Source organism: Neovison vison, chromosome 2, assembly GCF_020171115.1.
Source record: "Neovison vison isolate M4711 chromosome 2, ASM_NN_V1, whole genome shotgun sequence".
Taxonomy (NCBI): Eukaryota; Metazoa; Chordata; class Mammalia; order Carnivora; family Mustelidae; genus Neogale; species Neogale vison.
In genome coordinates, this window is record NC_058092.1 from 64,143,171 (window position 1) to 64,164,677 (window position 21,507).

The 21,507-nt window shown below is 41.4% G+C and overlaps 1 protein-coding gene across 3 annotated transcripts in view; it reads left to right on the top strand.

The window, feature by feature from the left end:
- ST6GALNAC3 (ST6 N-acetylgalactosaminide alpha-2,6-sialyltransferase 3) overlaps positions 1–21,507 on the top strand; it is a 530,587-nt gene that overhangs the window by 241,899 nt on the left and 267,181 nt on the right. The window lies entirely within an intron of this gene.

Here is a 21,507-nt window from a genome sequence, read left to right on the forward strand (position 1 = left end):
GTAGGCCCATCTGCCTGGAATGCAGCTTACTCTAGGGAATAGAAGATAAACAATGCATTCATTGGGGAATGATAATGTAGGTTGGGAATGGGATCCCCGAAAAGGGAAAAACCATGTGCATACTTGGCAAAACAGTAATATATACATACATACATACACATTCATGAACCAATATAAACAAATAATATGGAAAAGACAAATATATGTATACACACACACACACACACACACACACCCCTATATGCATGTGATCTATATACACACACACACACCCCTATATGCATGTGATCTATACATACACACATGCTTACAGAACAACTTATACTTTCTTAAATACACATAGACTGTATGAATATATACTATATTACATAATTAAATGGTTAAAATATAGGATTAGTCAGTTAGGTATATGTGGTGTCTCTTATGCTTGTCTCCTCTTCACTGCCTCTTTATTACAGAAACAATCCCTACCTTCTGATGACAGAGGTGAGCAGAAAATTCAGGCTAGTAATGGACCAATCAAGTGATTGGCCACGAGATGGACACATGGCTCAAGATAAGCCATTTTGAACTCTTCCCAGACTTTATTATTTTCCTGGGTAATGCTGTGCTCTTTTCTTTAGTTGTAGAGCTCTTGAGATGGGATTCTCTGGGTGGCAGTGGCTGTGTTCCCTGGAGGGGACAAGACCAAGGCAGCAAGAGAAGCAAAAATCAGTTGCAGAGCTAAAGCGAGGGCCTGAACAAATGCTCTGGTGCTGAGACCAGTCAGTCTACCCTCCTCTGTGGTTTGGGCATATAACCTAATAAATCCCTCCTTTCTATGTGTGCTGCCTTGAACTATATTTTGGTCGCTTGCAACCAGAGTCCTAGCTGATACATACATTATATGTTAAAGGTATTTTATAAGAACAATAACCAAACATTCTGAAACTCATCTTTAAACAAGGTACTGCCTACAGGATGCCAGGAGCTACCTTTCCAAACCCATACTTCATAACCGCTGGAAGGCTTTGTGCAAGGAGACGCGTCTGTCACTCCATCAGTCAGCTCAGGTGTCCACAGAGATGCGTGCTGTCTTCCTCATCAGGGACATATGTTTAGGAAACTAGCTTGTTCTTTTGAGAGGGAAGTAAAGGTCATGATTTCCCAAGGTCATCAAACCAGAAAAGGGCCAGACAAGACTGATTACTTACTGACTTTCTAGTCTTACTCAACTGATAAATCATATAGTTTTATTATAATTACTCAGATGAAATCTTCCCTATTGCTATGAGGCATCATCAGTCAAAATAGATTGATTTTCACTTTACAAATCACATTTGTTATTGATGAAAGATCCATTATTATCATAGTTTTCAACGTAGTAATTTGTTCCCCAGGAAGATACGGGGAATTTTATTCATTACAGAATCTTAAGTAGATAAATGTCCGTTTGCCAACTGCCATGTTAACACAATTGAAAGGGGTCTATGAAAAATTGAAATTCATTTGTGACAAGCAAAGAAAGACAAAACAGAGCACCCACAAAAAAGCATCCTGATTTGAGAGTTGAAAAAGATGATAGAATTAGGGCCCCAATGGTAAGAGTTTTGCTTCAGCTTTTCTCAAGTTCCAGCCTGACAGAATGACTAGCACAAAAACCATTCAACATGTGGCAGTTAGTATTAACCATGAATAATAGTCAATCCCAAATATTTAATAAGTGCTTGCTCAGTTCTAGATTTTAGCTGTGCTAAGGATCAGCAAGAAACCCCGCTTTCCAAAAAAAACAAAATTGGGGTTCACCAAGAGAATGAGAAAGACCAAGTTACAAGTGTCCTAGAACAATACCATCTAAAGGGCTTTGACATTTCATCACAACAGATTTATTCCACTGCTGTTAAGGATAGAGAAAAAAGTAATTTTCCTTAAACAATTGTACTCAATGTCTGGAGGATAATTTGTCACTAAGTAGATGGCATGAGCTGTGATTTCTCCAGCCTAGTGATTTTCCAGAGTAGGCTTACAAAGGCTTACGTACAAAAGAAAAATATTTATTAAAGAATTTTCATTTCAAAATTAACTCTATATCTCCTATATCAAGTAGTATCCTACAAGACTTAGGAAATGGTATATTTGGTTCATTGAGCAATCTAGCTAATGGAAAAATTTTAAGTAGTTAATAAATAGATGATTGATTTAAAAGGAAAAGGAAATGAAGAGTTCTGGTCTGGTAATATGGTGGTCTATGAGAACATGACAGCACTCTTGCTGTCATGCTGGATAAATAGGTTGCCTTATTTATTTATTTATTTATTTATTTAAGATTTTATTTATTTATTTGACAGAGAAAGATCACAAGTAGGCAGAGAGAGAGAGAGGAGGAAGCAGGCTCCCCGCTGAGCAGAGAGCCCGATGCGGGGCTCGATCCCAGGACCCTGAGATCATGACCTGAGCCAAAGGCAGCGGCTTAACCCACTGAGCCACCCAGGCGCCCCTAGGTTGCCTTATTTAATGCCCAGCTGACACTGCCAGAAAAAATTAAGTCTTTAGGCACCAGGAACTCCAAAGGAATGGAAATAGATGTAAGCACAAACTTGGATGTTGTGGTTTTCTGGAGTTTTATTAATATCAGTAATTGAGGGGATACATAATATTGACCCCCCAGGAACAGAAGCAGGGCCTTGGTCCACTAACGAACACAGAAGAGTGAGAACTGTGTCCACCCCACTCCCTGTCCACACACAGCCCTAAAGCTGGGCCCTTAACAGCTCTGCCCTAGTGAAAGGGGAGGCTGGGGAAGAAACCTGAAACCTGGCACAGAGCGCCAATAAGGAGGCTTATTTATATGTTTGGTTTCTGGATAACAAAAAATCATCGCTGGAAATTCAAAATGCTAGACCTCTATCCTGGTGGTCTTTCAGTTTGAATTTTACTACTTAAATTTCTAGGCAACCAGCAAGATGAGAAATCAACTCCATATTTGGTCTCTAGCTAGTGATAAACTGGGGTTAAAGTGACTAGAACTTCCGGGGAAAGTGTTCCCACAACTCAGACACAAGTGCACCATTAAAAATGATAAGATGGAAGGAAACAGTGTGTTTACTGTGAGGATTTGCACGCTTTGCTATAGAAGATATCTCTGTTGATTACAGTGTGTTCCCCTGTCCTTAGCTGTGGTCTTCTATCATATGCTGTGTGCATTTGCTCTCTCGTCCTCAGTGGGAGAATTCTCAGTTCCCAAATGTACCTGGTTCCAGGCATTTGGTTGGGACAAGGGATCACGGACCCGTGTACTTAAGCATTTCACACACCATCATTTCTTTTCGTCCTTACAGACTAATACTATTTTACTGATTTAATTTATTTTGCAAGGCCCCAAATTGGTGATTCTGTGCCAGTGACTTTAGTCGTCCTGTGAGGGCAAAGGCAGAGCCCGAGATTATATTGGTCAGCAAATTTTATTCAATGGTTTCATGGGGGTTGGTCAGTTCATCAAGTCAGAAAGGTCACTGGCTCATAATTGCTGAATGCACTACAATCTAAGCCCCATGGTAGGTTTTGGAATTGTAAAGATAAAACACTTTCATAATGTTGAATGGTGATAAGTGAGGTAGAGTAGTGTATGTGGAGGATTATTTTAGCTCTTGAAGTGTAGGCCTAGAAAGATAGTTTGGAGACAATAGCTCCAAATATTCAGTATAATGGTTTCTGTCAGGATGGTAACTCTAGGTGACCTTTCGCTTAATCATGTTTTCCATTTTTTCTGTGATGAGCAGGTGTTGTATTTGTTATTAGAAAAAAATTAGTAGAATTAAACCCTTTATTTTTAAAGCAATATCTATCTGTGAAATATTTTAGAGCTGTTTTCATCTTTGAAAAAAATTGAATTTAAGATATCTAGATAAATGTATTGGAGTATTTTAAAAGTGAGTACTCTTCCATTCCTTAAGTGTGGGTTGCTTATAGTGACTTCCTTCTGAAGAGTACAATATGGAAAGGGGAAAAAAATAGTAATTTTATAGTGGAGAAACCTGACAAATACTACCTCGGCCAGGTGAACAAGGTCAGCATCAGTAGTGATAAATCATGTGGGTAGTAAATATCCTTGATGTGATGCCATGAAATGACACTTCGCCTCTATACTCTTCTTCTCTCAAACCCATAACTCCTGTGTAATCATGAGAAAAACCCTAGACAAATATAAATTGAGGACCATTCTGACCAGTACTACTCAAAACTGCCATGGTCATAAAAAAAAAAAAAAAAAAAAAAAAAACAAGGGAAATTTGAGAAACTGCCAAAGCCAAGAGGATCCTAAGGAGACATGACTGCTACCTGTAATGTGGCATATCAATACAAGATTTTGATAATAAGGGAAACTGGAGGTGGAGTATTTGGGAACCCTCTGTATTGTCTTCTCAATTTTTATGTGAATCTAAAACTGTCCTAAAATAAGAAGTTAATTTTTAAAAATGGCAGTAGGTTTCCGATCTTTGTATCTGGAAGGTTGGACTTGCTATTCACTGAGATGAGGAAGACCACAGAAAGAGGTGGTTCAAAATAATTTGAAATTTGTAATAGTCCAGCTCCACAGCAAGGGATGTATAAGACAAGTACATTGTGAATACACCATTGTCTTAATTTTCTATACTGAATACAATAGATAGTTTTGGGAAAACGTGAGTATCCTAGAAATAATTCCCGTAGTCCTCAAAAAACTTAAAAAATCCAAATTTTTCAAAGATTTCTGCAAAAACACATTGGAAACCAATCTGAGCTTTTAAATTCCTGTTAGTTATCCCCATGCACTTAATCAGTTTCCTCTATTGTTAATGCAGCCCACTTTTTGGCAATGCAAATGATTTGTAGAATTCCTAGAAGGAAAGATTCAAGTAAATAACTTCTTGATTCTGTATGGTATTATATTTTGCCAATAACTAACTTTTTTCCATCTTCTTAAAAGATTTTATTTATTTATTATTGATTTTAGAGAGAGTGTGTGCAACCTGGGAGGAAGAGGAAGAGGGAGGGAGAAGGAATCTCAAGCAGACTCCCCACTGAGCACGGAGTCCCATTCAGGTCTCAGTGTCACAACCCTGAGATCATGACCTGAGCTGAAACCGAGAGTCAGAGGCTTAACTAACTGAGCTGCCCAGGCACCCCTTGCCAATAACTTTCTAATAAGGCCCAATAATGTTTATTGGATGGAGGACACTTACTTACATATCTTTCAGTTATCTTTCCCAGAGCTCACAAGATGAGGTTTTCCAAAGCATGTCCCCAGAAGGTGTCAACAATTACATAACAGGAGTAATAATAACAATGATGATAATAAGCCAACACATACAGTGCTTGCTATGTTCCAGACACTATTCTAAATACTTTATATATTCTTATCTATTTAAACCTCGTAATTCTAATAATTAGGTATTATTATCGTCCCATTTTGCAAATGAGGAAACAGAGGTTCAGAAAAGATACCTTGTCAAAGGTTGCATGGCCTTTGAGTGGAGTTGCTGAAATTGGTACCCTGACTCCAGAGCCTCTGCTCTTCACCACCACATGTACTGCCTCTTAGAATAAGAGCTCACATGTATCTAGAGCAAGGATATCTCTGCTCCCTGAAAGATGGAGAACTTGAGGATGAGCCGAGGGATTACTTTCTTCCTCAAAAAATGCCTCTTTCACATTTCTTATATATGCCAGAAATGAGGTAAATGCCACTGAAGCATTGTGGCAACTTCAAATGTCCTGTATAGGTAATGTCCCCCTAGGTTTAATGCGGAAGCACGGTGCACCTAGGTTATATTTTTTCTGGTCTTTGTTGTTTTCTCCCAAAACTCTTGAGACAGAAGTAGTTTCATTTAAAATATCCTATTGCCTTAGTTTTCTATTTAGTCTTTCTCTATATGCAGACAGGGTTATGAAGTTATAATTGTGATATATATAGAAGGTTGTGTATATTTTTTACATCACTAATCATTTATCATTGCATTCATTATTCTATAATCCCTTTTCCCTTTGTTTCAGGAAGCCCATTATATGGTTGTCTTGCATTTGTTTGTTATACTGCACTCTTGTGCAGGTCCAGTTTGTTTGTGAGGTCCAGTTAAGTTTTAGAAGTTTCCTTTAGATTGTTTCTGTGTGCATTCTTAGTGTTTTTAAATGATCTTTTTCTCCCTTTTCAAAATTTTATGGCATTAACTAGAACTTATCATACAGTTATAAACAATAGCTTCTAAAGAGATTTTTAAAAAGAGTGCTTCTAATGTTTGATCACTTGGTATAAAATTGACCTGACTTGAATTTCTTTACCATATTAGGGAAGAATCCAATTGCTTTTAAAATCATTTTTCTAAAATCATATTTATATGTGTTAAATTTTGTCAGGTGACTTTTTGGGCATCTATTGAAATGACTGTATGATTTTTCTCTTGAAACTTATCAAGATTGTACTTTTTTGTTTTGAATCACCTTTACCAACTGATTTCCTTTTTTTTCTTAGTGTAAGCATTAGTCAGAATTCTTCAGAGAAACAGAACCAACAGAAGGTGTGTATATATAGAGATTTGTTTTAAGGAATCCGCTCATGTGATTGTAGAGGCCTGGTGAGTCCAAAATATGATGGGGTAGTCTAGCATTCTTGAGTTGCCGTTTGAGTCCAAAGACAATCTGTTCTTAAAGAATTCCTTTTCTCTGGGTGAGTAGGCCTTCAACTGATTGGATAAGGCCCACCCACATTATGGAGGGTACTTGGCTATACTCAAAGTACAATTTAAGTGTTAATCTCTTGGGGTGCCTGGGTGGCTCAGTTGTTAAATGTCTGCCTTTGGTGCAGGTCATGATCCCAGGATCCTGGGATTGAGCATTGTATCGGGTTCCCTGCTCAGTGAGGAGTCTACTTCTCCCTCTCCCACACTCCCTGCTTATGTTCTGTCTCTTGCTGTCTCTTTCAAATAAATAAATAAAATATTTTTAAAAATTTAAAAAATAGGTGTTAATCTCACCCAAAAAAGAATTTCACAGACACATCCAGAATAACATTTCACTAAATATCTAGCCATCATGGCTCAGTAAGTTAACATGTAAAATTAAGTATAACAGTACATAAGGCTTTCAATGAATCAATGAATTTAAAACTATCTCACAGTATGAGTTATGTAACATTATTCTCATCCTTATCCATATTGTGGATAAGGATGTCAAGACTAAGAAGGTTATACAACTTGTTCCAAGTCACACTTGCTCCTGGTGGCAGGGCTGAGTCTTCAACCCTGGACTCCAGAACTCTAGGGTTAGTCATATGATCGAGAGCATCCAGTGTGTTGACATGTTATTCTCCATACTGGCCCCCTATTACCTTTGGTCAGGGTTCAGCTGCCTGTGTCTTTCATATGTCACTTGGTCTTTTCTGCTTTTGTGGGTTGGATGATGAGTAAGAAGCGTTGAGATTCTACTTACTGCTGCGAGCTGATGTAAGTTGAACACCTTGCCGCAGTCTGCATCTGGGCTGAGTACAAAACGGAAGCTCTCTTCCGGACTTTTTACTCTATTGTGCTGGTAGGCATAACAGCCAGAGCACCACCATTCTTGCTATCTTGCTGGTGAGTTGACCTCATACTTCTCTCCTTATATTTTTCAAAAGACATAGGCTGTTTTGCAAGTTATTTAAGCCCTGTTTCAAAAGCAGAATGGTTGATGACAGTGTTTCATCCCTGGCTGCACTGAGCCTTTTAACCCTGTATCCTTGCAATAATATGAGCTTTCTGGCAGGATATGTTCAGGACAGCCTTTCAGAGCAAAAATGTTGATGTTCCCAAATTAAAGAGCTCATGGTCTATGGTAATATATTCTCTTGATTTAAAATTAGGTGGAAATTGGTATAGTTTGTCAGAAATCCACAGAGGATGAAAATGAGGCACAGTTTTGGGTGCTCAGCTATAAGCCAAATAGCCCTTGTGTTTCTTTCTTGAACATCTACTTCAAAGAGGCAGATTTGCTTTTGATATCCGTGGGAGCATGCATATGAACTGATTCCAGTCCCCACATCATCTCCAGAATTATTTATTTGTTTGTTTGCCTATTTATTTATTTATTTGTTTTGTGCACGGGTCTGTGGCCAATTTGCTTCTTTGTTTCTTGAAACCAGCACGATCATTATAATTCTCCTTTTCATTAAATAACTCACTCTCAGCCCGTTGTTGTTATCCTCCACTTAGAGATTGGGAATGGAGTCACCTAACATGAGGTCATTCATCTCTTCAGCGAGTGCTGTGCCTGTATTGCAAATTCTTATGCTGACAAAAACACGGGAAACATGGCAACAGAATCATATTCACCACCTGAGCCACCTTGACATTTTCCTGCTAGTAGGAAGCTTTCTTTTTTCTCTTTTGCTTTAAACTCAGAAGAATGCATCCTAAATTCTGTAGGCTACCTAATCATGCCCATGAGCTTTCTCTTTTCAGTGCAGCCTGCCCCCATAACTGGTTTTTTTCTGTAAGCGATGCTAAATATGCAGAAAGCCAATTAGGATGTTTCACTTAGGATTCCTTTGCTTAACTGTTTCTCAGAGCTTATGTGGCATAACTGCTCGAAGAAGATGTTAGAAGAAGAATAACATGTTCTCTATTGGTCTTGCGAGTTCTCACCTTCATGCCTTAGCTCAGACTGGACGGCTCCTACCTGTCATCGCTTTGTGTAGAAAATCTACCCACCTCTCAACGCCCTGTCCAAACGCTATTTCCTCCTTGTTGGTTTGCCTGATTCTCCACAGAAGTCAGGATTCCTTCCTGTGAACCCCTCAGCACTTTCTATTGTCACTACTGATAAACACTTGCATAATTCTTCTTGCCTTACAAAGTTTATAAACATATTATCCCATGTAATAAATGATCTTATGAACCTGATATTGTCTCCATTTGAATTAGACACGTTAAATAAATGAAGCACAGAGAGACTAATTTGTTGAAATGCTGCACACTGTCCGCTGTCCTCTGACATTCAGTCTCTTCCTTTACCAGCTATATCCTTTCAGTCTTAAACTATTTTCCTCATCTTAGCTAACCCTTACGGAGCACCTCTTTTTTGCCAGACATCCTTCTAGGTGGTTATATGCAGCAGAAATAATACCTAACACCAAATTGTAGAAGTAATACCTAAGCTTCTTGCCAGATACTTAGTCTTCAAAGCAACCCTATGCAGTAGATATCATTATCATCCCACTGTTTGCTGGTGATGACTCTAAGAGACGGAGAGCTGAAGTAATTTACTCAAGAGCAGATAGCTGCAGGAAGTTACTGGGAGCATCATAGTCTTTCCACATCACGAATATGGTGTCTAGTCAGTGAAAATGCTGTGGAAACTCAGAATTATCAGATGCCACACTTCAGCCACCAAAGAACGATTATCCATCTCCTCTGCATTTCAGATCTTTCAGTAATGCATTCCATAGACAGAATATAAACGCCATCGAGGACCATAGTGATCAGGAAGTCTGTTCGTTTTTCAGCCTTTGCTCTGCAAGATAGGGGAAGAGCAGAAGAAGGTAAAAATAGATAGTGTGCGCTAACAGATGATACCTAGCATAGCTGTGATGCTGATGTGAGGCTCTTGGCCGTTCCTTCTGAATAAGACCCTGTTAAGATGGTTGTCGGATATTGTCACTCAGATCTGTAGTGGTTTCACCTGACCAATGCAGGGGAGATGAACAACCGTATAGTTTGATGTAGAAAAAGGTTGCTTGTTAAGGAATAGTGGAATACAGGACTGAGGAAGGAGTGGATATTTTCTACAGCTTATGAGCAGGTGCCCATTCCATCTTTAACAGAAAATTAATCGGGCAAACAAATGCCCAAGGACTATATCCAGATGTGTTCCTAATGCAGTCACTCAGTGGATATGCCACCATCCAAAGGCTTCTTTAATCTTTCAGCTAAGTAATGATTGAGGAGAACCTTTGTTCTCCCTTTCCTGCTCAAATGCTGCTTCATTAACATTCTTGTTCAGAGCCATTCTCTCCTAAGTGTTCTGCAACTTACCCCTCTAATTGCTGGATAGATTACTCTCAATTCTTCATCTAACCCAGTCGCTTGCAGGTTCCTTCTCCAGTAACAGTCTTAGCATGAAAGTGTCCCATCACTGAAATTCCCCACTACCTCCCACTGATTAGGGCAGGCTTTGAGCTGATGAGTATATGTCTCCGGGGGGCCTTTGTTTGAAAAAGTGTCAGAGACTCTGTTTATGGGGGATGAGGGTAAATGTAAATGTAGACATTTGCTTACCAAAAAGAGTGGTAACTGAAGAATTACTAGCTAATAATCACCCCACTCGTCAGTGTACTGTGTCTTTTCCAATTAGTCCTCTCTTTTTATGAAGAAACCTGCCTAGAATATCTCACGGATTTTTCTCCCACAAGTGTGCTTTTGGGAAGTTTCCTGGAAGATTGATCGGAACACAAGGATTTCAGTTCATGGCGTCCTGTTAATCAGCTCAGATTTGTTAAAGTCATTAGTGTTATAAATTTCCTTGTACTCACAGTTTTCCTTACCTGGAGTTAATTCTGTGTCAGTGCATTAGTGTGGGCAGAGTACCTTCCACCAACTCAGTGTTTTTAATGGAGCTTACTTGGTTTAATAACAACGGAGATCCCCAAAGGGAAAACAAGGTATTTGGTTCAGATGTCTTGTAGGAGCTGAACCCACCAGAATGTTCTGCTGGGGGACTCATCACTAACCTGCCAACACTGGTTTCTGGATCCCATCAATTCCTTTTCATGGAAGCCGTGAAGTGAGGTGCACTTTCTTTATCTAGTCGTTTCTTTTTTCTTGCTTTTAATGCATGAAAGAGACATAGGAACGTTTGGAAACGCTGGGACTTGGCAAATTAAGATTGATTTTCCTTTGTTGGTCCCCATAGTAGTCAGATCGAGATAAGATACTTAACTTCACTGGGCTCTAAGTTGCCTTCTATAGAACAGAGTAGACACCAATTCTTGGAAAGAAATAAGGCCGTGATGAGTCAGGTTTCCACCATGTGTAGGCTCTGCTAGAGGTTTAGGGCTAATGGCATTCCTTGAGGGAGTGGAGAAGGTGGTTACAAGGTTAGAGCTTGTGTTGTGAATCCATGTAGAGTCCTTATGACTGTTTGGTCTACAGACTCTGACATGTGCCTGTCCCTCACTGCACCCCTCCTCACAGAGCTTGGTGCTTTGGCTGTGCTGAATCACTTTGAGTTCCAGAATGCACAGTATACTTTACACCTTTCTGAATTTTCAAATGCTTGCCCCCTCCCCTCATTTACCTGGTGAGCTACTCAGCTTCCAGGCCTTTTCTGATAACCTCCTCTTTCTTGGTGTGCTTGTGTTCTTGTGTGGCCTCAACATGTATCTATCAGAGCCTCTTTAACTGTATATTGCCAGTACTTGTGTGCAGAGCTGACTTCTGCTCCATAACCATGTGGCACTTACAGGTAAGATCCTCTTCATATCCCAAGCCCCTTTCATTTTCTTTCTGCCAAGATTAGTGCCTCCACTCAGAGAGAAGCACATCCAAAAATATTTTATAATGTGTGAATTTCAGTGTGGTGTTTATTTCAGCCCTAACAGAAAAACAGATTGATTTTATCCAGAGATGTACTTCTCCTCACACATAGTATATTCAATGGGTAGAAATGCTCAGCAAGATTTGTATTTTAAAATCACAGGAAGGAGGATAAGCGATCAGAAAATATGAAGGCAGAGTTGAGTTCAATATAAGTAATAACTTTCTGGGCATCCACACTGTTCAAAGTTGGAATGTGCTATCTTGTCAAATAATGGGGTCTCATGACTGGAAGTGTTCATACCAAGACTCACAGGGATGCTGTCAAATATATAGTCTTATATTGTTTTGGAAATAAGTGCTTGCCAAAGATCCTTTCTAATCTTAAGAGTCTATTTTTATTTCTGTAATTCAGTTCAAATATTATTAAGTTCTCATAATTTCCAATTATGGAGTTGATATCCATCAATTTATCTCAACCTTCATTAAAATTTTTTTATTAATCCAACTCAATGAAACAATTATCTTCTGCCTTACTCCCCAAAGAATCTAGCTGTCCTTGTTTATCCACGTTTTGTTTTCCTCCTTGTTTATAAATACATGGTAAAGTTCCTAAGACTTTTAAAAGACCTATCAATTTAAGTCAACCAATACTTGAATAATGGGCCAGGTGCAATAGGACATAGTGAAGATATTAAAATGATTATGGTAGCTAACATTTATCAAGTGCTTCCTGACATTTTACATATATCAACACATTTGTTATTCACAACAATGCTATGTGGCAGGTAAGTAGTTTCCTATTTTATACATTAGAATTCTGGGACTTAGGAAAGTTAAGTGATTTGCCCAAGATCATAGAGCTACTAGGTAGAAACCCAGGAATCTGAACCTGTAACTTTAAGCATTACTGACTTTTTTTTTTTTTTTTTGACAGAAAGAAATTACAAGTAGATGGAGAGGCAGGCAGAGAGAGAGAGAGGGAAGCAGGCTCCCTGCTGAGCAGAGAGCCCGATGCGGGACTCGATCCCAGGACCCTGAGATCATGACCTGAGCCGAAGGCAGCGGCTTAACCCACTGAGCCACCCAGGCGATGAATAAATTTAATAAGATAATATCTCTTACCTTCAAAGATGATTTCACCTGGTAGAACTACATGTGTTTATTATACACCAGACAAGGCGGTGCTTGCTTTACTTATTCTGAAGATTTCTGCCTTCGTGCTTCTCTTTGCTGTTATTGCTTCCTAGCATTCTGGCAATGGCATCCATGCTCCTTTGATCTACAGCATTTATGATTTTCTAAACTTGCTATCTAACTATAGCAAGTTTGAACTGAGTCTGAACTCAAAGGAATGGGATTCTGTCTCCATGATTATGTTAATTATCCTCCCCTGAATGTCTCCCTTTATATTTTGCTTTTGTGGGAACCACAAAAGTAGTGTGCAGTGATCCACCAACAGACTGATTTCTTCTATGAGCACACCTTAGACCTTGTAAAGTATAATTTAGAGAAGCCATTTTCAAATTTCAACATTCACCTGAAGGATTAGGCGAAACACCAGTTGCTGGGCCCCAGGCCCAGGGTCTCAGATTCAGTTGATCTGAGATCAGTTTCAAGAGTTTAAATTTGGAATGTGTTCTCAGGTAGTGCTGATGTTTCTGGTACTGGGACCATGCTTTGAGAGGCTGGGCTTTCTAGAGGTTAGACCGGGTCACAGATAGCAGAGGTGTGTTTAGAATGCTTCACAGGTGATGCTAATGCACACCCAGGAGTTACACATATTCAAAGTATTACTCTAGCTTTCAAAAAGCTTGAGTCAGTGCCATTCAGTCCTCTACTGACTTTGTTAGTTTGCTCTGAGCACTCTCTACATTTGTCACTCCTTGGTAACATGCCCACACCTACTTGCTTCAAAAGATCATTTGGGAGCAAAACTCAGGCTGATGTCTATCTCAGTAAAGACCAAACAAGTAATTAATTGTAGATTTAATATACCTCCTTTTCCCAGTAACGTTTTCCAGTTACCACACACGGCACAGCACGTGGTAGGTACTCAAGGAATGTGTGGGATGAATGACTGTCTCTTACAGTAACACCCTATTCCACCAGGTTAGGTTGACTGACCATATATCTCTAGCATGCTAGAATAATAACCTACTTCTGATAAAATTACTGATTTTATTAATCCAAAAGAGCCATGCAAAATTGTTTTCCTCTTTGTGCTTGCTGTTTTCAGTTTTCCCGACTTGGGCTCAGCCAGCAGTGCCATGGTTGGACGGGCTACATTGATTTTAATAAGGAGTCCTATTTTGGTGAAGAATAATAAACAGGTCTGGAGGGCAGGGTCATACTCCCCAAGTCTGCCTGACACGAGGCAAGGATGAAAATGCTAGAGCAGGCTGAGCAGGCTGGAGGGAAGATGCACTTCCCTCACTGTGGATTTCCTTGGAGTGCCATTAGCTTACTGGGAAGAACACAGGGTAGATTGCATTTTCATGAGGGAGGCGAGGCTGAGCTCAGTTATCTTAAATTTTTTTGGCATCGTTTCAATTATTTGTTGGAATAATGGAACTTTGATCTAAAACATGTTACTTAGTATCGTATTTCTTAGCATGGCAAGGCACAGACTGTTTACTGTTTTCCATAATGATGGTCGTGGAGTGCCCTTAAATTTGCTACATAAGTGAATCCCAAGACAGTAGTGTAGAAAGCTCTGATTCTAAACAGTAATGTGTCTTTGTGGTATAAACAAGGCCCTTGTATCCCATTTGCCATCAATGATGTAATCTCAGCACATTGGGTGGTTTACAACAGTCGTGTTTTTATTTGATCTCCATTAGAAATTGGTGAGATAATCATTGGGATCTTAACCTCATTATACAGGTGAGGAAACTAAGTCACTCCAGGTTTAACTGATTTGTTCCAAATGAAACAGCTGTGAGTGGTGAAGTCCATGAGGACATCTCAGGTATTCCCACCCTCCCCCCAATCCGCTCAGTGCCTGATGTGGGACACTGGACTGCCCAGCACCTCTGTGAAGAGGAGTTCTTTTTATTCTCATTTGTCTGATGAGAGAAAATATGAGGCAAGAGAAAGGTTGGTGACTTGGTCCAGGTCAAAGGCCAAGGCTGATTCAGTGGCGCAGGCAAGGGCGAGAGTAGGGGGAATCTCATGTCCTGAATTTAAACAGAGATGCACCACTTCTCCCTCCCCCTCCCAGCCATACCAAAAGGATTCCTTAGTTATTCCCCCTCCTGTCCGTGTTCGGTCTGGTCTGCGCAGTGTTTGTGCACAGCAGCTGCATTATCAAGTAGCCAGGGCTTCCTCCAGATGAGCGAATGCGCTGCCTGAGTGGGAACTTGCAGGGCTCACTTCTCAGGCCAAAGAAGGCATCTGCATTTGCCTCACAGCCCCAATTATTCAAATCTGCCCGCAGCTGGAGAAGTGACGTCCTGGGCAGAGGCCAGCCTCTGATCTCCAAGCTCTGCTTTCACCCAGATCGGTCCCCTCCTGTTGCTTAAGGGGAGGCCAGGCTGGGCCTCCTTGGACACCGTGCACAGTCATTCTGCAGTCCCCACGCACCCTCTGGCTGCTGTGTCAGCAACTGGATGCTCGCCCGGGCTCTGCAGGACTCTGGAGTCTGGAGCCTGCCGGCCTGCAGGCAAGAGAGCTGCCAGATGTGCGTGCTAATAAATGGCAAGAGCTACTGTGCAATTATCGTGGTACAGAAATAAGTCGTGAAATTATCTCTCCCACTGGGTTTGGAATTCAGAGTAACCGAGGCCACAAACTTCTCTTTGTGTGTGAAGTAGGACTAGTTACCAGTGGCTTCCATTCAGGGGTGTGCTTCTCTTGGAATGAAGCCTTTCTCAGCAGTCTAAAGGGTGAGGGGCTTAAGAGCAGGTGGTCTAGCATTTGATACCGAATGTATGGCTATCACTCGGGTGCGGGTTAGAAACGTGAAATCAGGGGCACCTGGGGGAGCTTAGTCTGTTGTGTCTGACTCTTGATTTCAGCTCAGGTCATAAAAAATTTCACGGCCGTGGGATCGAGCTCCTCGTGGGGCTCCATGCTTAGTCAGGAGGTTGCTGGAAATTCTGACCCTTTCCCTCTGCCTCTCCCCACCGCTCCCACGTGCTCTCTCTCCCTAAAAGAAATAAATACATCTTCCAAAGAAAAAAGAAAGAAATGTGGAATCAGGGCCCATCCCAGACCTATGGAATCAAAATATGAATTTTACGAAGATCTCCAGAGCATTTACTTGAATGTTCGAGAAGCTCTGACCTCATTATGAGAACTTAAGGGGCTTGTGAGACCCGTGGGGGCTGTGCCCCTTCTTCTGTGGTTCTGTAGCATGCCTTGGTCACACCAAATGGGGTCTTCCCTGCAGTACTGAAAATGCAGGGATATTAACCTTGCTCTGGGCCATAGTGACATTTCCGGAGGGCTGTGTGAAGTGGTACATGTCCAGACAAGGACTTACCGGTTGCATGAACTTTCCCCCAGAAGTCCTTGAGCTGCGTGGCCCCCACAGACCAGCCTCTTTCTGTCGCGCACCTTATCTTCAGAAAAACCCCAGCTGTGCTGTGTGGGGGAGCCGCAGAGCTAATGGAGGAGCAGCTTACTGAAAATGATGTTGTGGCTATTAACATTTTTATGGGTGGACTGCTTTGCAAAGCTGAGGGAAAGTATTATTCTTTTAGGATTAATATATTTAACAAAAAGTCTGCCAGGAGAGGAGGCTTTTGCTGATAAATATAATTCTGCCGTTGATTTATCTAGTAATGGAGACTTGAAATTACAGGAATCAATGTGTATGTGAAAGCCATTGTCATTTGGTTAATTATGTTTTGCCAGCAGTATGGGGAAGCACTTTATACTCGGTGCAGCCAAATGTATTTCAGCCAGAATCCTGCATTATAAGTGATGGGCCTAAGTGTGGATGAAGACAAAGACATCTCTAATTCCAGACTCCTGGGCATGTGATGCATCCCTCTCCCCTCACACTGTGGCATTTCAGTCTGTTTCCTCTAGGGAAGTGGTTCTCAAGTGAGGTGATTTTTTTTTTTTCCTCCCTCCCTCACCCATGGGACATTTATAAATCTCTGGAGACATTTTGGTTGTCATAACTGGGAGAGAGGTGATGCGGGGAGAGGCCAGGATGATACCTATGAAGAATGTCTCACTGTGTATAGGCCATTGCTCACTCTCATCCCCAACAAAGAATGATCTGACCTGAACTATCAGTAGTTCTGAGGTTGAGAAACTCTGCTCCAGAGCACCCTTGTCTCTGATCGTGACCTAAAGAATTGGGAGCAACTCCATATCCTGTTTGTCAACAGATGAAGAATTAAGTCTATGGGCATCACAGTCATCTAGGATTATCTGCCAGGGTATCCACCTGGGGTGGAATCAGGAGCATCATCAAGTGAGAGTGGCTGGAATGGTTCCCAGCTTTCTGTCATTGGTAGTGATGCTGTTATCGGGGACTTTCTCAGGGCTCCTTTTCCTTCTTTTTGATGAGTCAGCTACTGGTTTCAGAAAGTTAACCTACACTATAGTCTCAGCATTGATATTTACTACTGAGTGACCTTGAGTGTGGTAGGCAGAGTCATGGCCCCCAAAGATGGCCCCATACTAATTCCTGTAGCTATGTTAGCTTCTGGCAAAGAGGACTTGCAGATATCATGAAGTTAAGGATCTTGAGATGAGGAGATTATCCTGGATGACCTGAGTGGGCCAAGTGTGGTCACCAGGGTCCTTACAGGTGAAAGACCGAGACAAGAGAGTCAGTCAGTGATGAAAGGTTCTGTGCTGCTGTTTTGAAGATGAAGTGAAATTCGAAGAAAGGGCATGAGGCGAGGAAGGCAGATCACCCACAGAAGCTGGAAAAGCAAGGAAAAGGATTCTCTCCTAGAGCCTCCAGAAGGCTCTAGGATACTAGTATTCAGTGGATACTTTGATTTTAGTTCAGGAAGGCCCAGATTTGGATTTCTGACTTCCATGACTGAGAGATAATGAATTTGTGTTGTTTTAAGCCACTAAATTTGTGGTAATCTGTTATAGCGGCATTAATATACTAGTATGTTGAGTCAGATATTTTCCTCTTGCTATCCCGCTGTAAGACAGGGCTTGCTCCACTGTAAAGTGGGCCTCATTCTTCAGCGGTTACTTACTAATTTTTATGTGTCAGGCACAATTCTAAGCACTGGGGTAGAGCAGTGAACAACACAGACCAACCGCTGCTCCAACCTAGTGACAGGAGACTAGTAAACAACAAGAAATGTGTGGATGTGTAAGGTTACATGAATGATAAGTGCTGTGAAGGGAAGTTGAAGCAGATAAGAAAGCTGGAGTCCATGGCTATTCTTAGATGGCTGGAGTCATCTACCAGGAAAGATGACATTCTGTGGTTAAGATGACATTCAGCAGAAACCTTAAGGAAGTGAGGGAGAAAGCCATGCAGGTATCTGGAGGAAAACGGTTCTCAGTAGGGAGAAAGGCAAGAACACGTGCCCTGAACACATGCTCCTAGCTTGCTTCGGGGATTCAAAGGACAAGGAAGGAGCCAGTGTGGATAATGATAATAATTGCCTCACAGGGCTATTGTGAGAATTCCTGGCAAAATATATGAAACCCCTTGGTGAACTTCAAAGCACTTGGCAAATATTAGTTATCATTGCTATGGCCCCTCAGAATGGATTTGTGGGGCTGCCAGGTGACCCAGAGGGTGACCTTCATTTTCTCTCTGAACAAGAGTGAGGAGGAAACAGCCGACGGCCCCAGGCTCTGGGAATTGTGCACAGAGGTACAGAAAGAGAAGCAGTTTCCTAGCACGGAAATGCTGGTGAGTGAATGGGTGCCGTTTAGATTGGTGAAACTTTGGGGGTTGGTGAGGACAGGGTAGGATGGATGGGAGATCATGGCCACCGTGGCCAGTCTCCGCTGCTATACCTCTCAGTCAGGAGGGTGCTCCCCGGAAGCCAGCTGGGGCTTAGAAGTGTATTTGTCCCTCATGAAGGCTCACAGCCACTCTGGGAAAGAAATCGCTGAGGAATTTAGGGACCTTGAACCCTACCTGGCTAGGGACCAGTGAGAAGCACTTAGGATAGCTTCTGACAGCCCAGCCTTGCTGGCAACTAATCCCCCAGGAGGAGTTAAGCTCTGCCAAAGGATGAAATTGAAATATTTGAAATATAATCCACACACTTCTTTTTCTAAGGCAGGTGGTGAAATGGTCTAGTTTTTATAAAAGCCTGAGAACATTAAAATACTGACATGCTGTGCAAGGCTTTGTGTTTGGAAGTAAGATTTTCCTCCACAACTATGGGGGATTGGAGTCGTCTCAGGGCGTGAAGCACCCAGAAGGGTCACAGAGTCTAGAGCTGACCTGTCTGCCTACCCATTAACATCCTAGGTTTAAGGGACTTTTTCAGTACATTTTGTGTCTCTAATCTCATAATGACCATGGCAAGGTCATAGACGTTGTGTGTGTATTTCATCCTTCTTTATGCTGAATAATCCACTTGTAGCTGAAAGGCATTTCAGTCATTATTTGATTATCCTGTTAGATTTTTTTCTTTCCCTAAATGAGTTTCTCTAAGCTGTCTTTCCCTACTTTTTGATAGATAAATGGAATATCTTCAGGATTGAAAGATTAATGTGAGTGCTTTATCATCTGAGTAGGGAAGCTTTCTTTTTTGAGACACATAGTAACAGAAGTAAAATGGACATCTTCAGCCTTACCACTCTTCCTGAGAAAGAGCCTCACGTATAAAACTTGGGCTTTGACACCAGTTTGCTCTGCAGTCTGGAGGAACTGTAAGAGGAAGGGTAAAGGAAGGCTAAGCCAGATGAGCAAGTCCATGGGGCGCCTGGGTGGCTCAATGGGTTAAAGCCTCTGCCTTTGGCTTGGGTCATGGTCCCAGGGTCCAGGGATCGAGCCCCATGTTGGACTCTGCTCGGCAGGGAGCCTGCTTCCCTTCCTCTCTCTCTGCCTGCTTCTCTGCCTAATGGTGATCTCTGTCTATCAAATAAATAAATAAAAAATCTAAAAAAAAAAAAAAAAAAAGATGAGCAAGTTCAAATCAGGAGAAACAAAAATTAAAAGAGGGGGAGATCTATGTGTGCTCCGGATTCTGTGGGAGCTGAATCCGGATCCTAGAATGCCTGGGAAGATAGTCCAAACCAGACAGAAAGCAGGCATGCAGCCAGGATGAAGAGCGACAGCAGCTCTGAGGAACCGGAGCCTGTCTACTGCTGGCATGTAGGCAACTTCCCCTGTCCTCAAGGTCAGAACAAATACCTCTCTTCCTTCCCCTTTCTTCTCTTCAACATCTGAAGCAAAACCCTGTGGACTACAGAGAAGTGAGGACCAAACACGTCCCTTTCGCTTTGAAGTGCTTTGATATTCTTTGCCTTTTATTTTCTTAAAACCTCAATAGCGTGTTAATGCCATGAAATAGCATGATTCCCTTGCATTCCAGGATAAGTGTGCTAGTGGAAAGTAATTGCAAAGCAAATTTTTACAGACAAATTAAGACAGTCTGAGCATTGCCTCAAGTAGCGTATTCATTTATTTACATGTCATAGGGCCATGGTACCTTCTAGATGATAGGCACTGAGCTAAGCACTGGTCATGGGATGGGTGTGGGGCAAGACCTTATCCTGGGGCTCCTGAAACTCAGAATGTAAATGGCCGTGGAGACAACATGCAATGAACAAATAGGCAACTGAGTTCTAGTTTGTTGAAGTGGTGTGAAAGGACAGACATGATATTATGCTAGAAGGGAGGAACTGCAGATATAGGATGAGGAAAGCAACTTCCAGCAGCCAGGGATGGCCTTCTTGAGATGGAATCTGAGAAGAAGCCAAGTACACTGTTAGAGACCAGGAATGGAAATGGTTCACTTTGGCTACTCTGGGAAGACGGCCAAGCCTGTGTTTACAAAAAGGGCTTTTCATACCATATGATTTTAGGTGCGGAATTAAAGAGACAAAAACAAATGAACAACAATAAAAGAGACAACAAAAAAACCAGATTAAACTACAAAGAATAAACTGGTGATTGCCAGAGGGGAGATGGGGGTGGGCATGGGTGAAGTAGGTGATGGGGAGTAAGAATACACTTACCATGATGGGCACTGAGTCATGTATAGAATGGCTGCATTACTAATGGTACTCTCGAAACTAATATAACAACATATGTTAATCACACTTGAATTAAAAATAGATTCTTTTTTTTTAAAGAGGACTTCGATTTATAGTCACATGGTCTAAAAGGGGTCTTTCACCATATGCTTCTAAGGAGACTACTCGATCCCTCCTTCCAAACCGCCCTAACTTTTTTTTTTTAATAATTAACATATAATATATTATTTGCCCCAAGGGTACAGGTCTGTGAATCATCAGGCTTATACATTTCACAGCACTCGCCATAGCACATACCCTCCCAAGGTCCATAACCCAGCCCCTCTATCCCTACCCCCCAGCCCCCAGAAACCCTCAGTTTGTTTCATGAGATTAAGAGTCTCTTATGGTTTGTCTCCCACCCAATCCCATCTTGTTTCATTTTTTCCCTCCCTACTGCCCATAACCCCCCCTGCCCTGTCTCTCAAATTCCTCATATTAGAGAGATGATATGATAATTGTCTTTCTCTGATTGACTTATTTCGCTTAGCATAATATTCTCTAGTTCCATCCACACCTTTGCAAATGGCAAGATGTCATTTTTTGATGGCTGCATAATATTCCTGTGTGTGTGTGTGTGTGTGTGTTTATGTATGTGTGTGTATACCACATCTTCTTTATCCATTCATCCGTTGATGGACATCTAGGTTCTTTCCATAGTTTGGCTATTGTGGACATTGCTGCTATAAACAAACATTACTCTAAAGATACAAATATAGTGATCTGAAGGGGTACGTGCCCCTTTGGATCATTACATTTGTATCATTAGAGTGAATACCCAGTAGTGCAATTG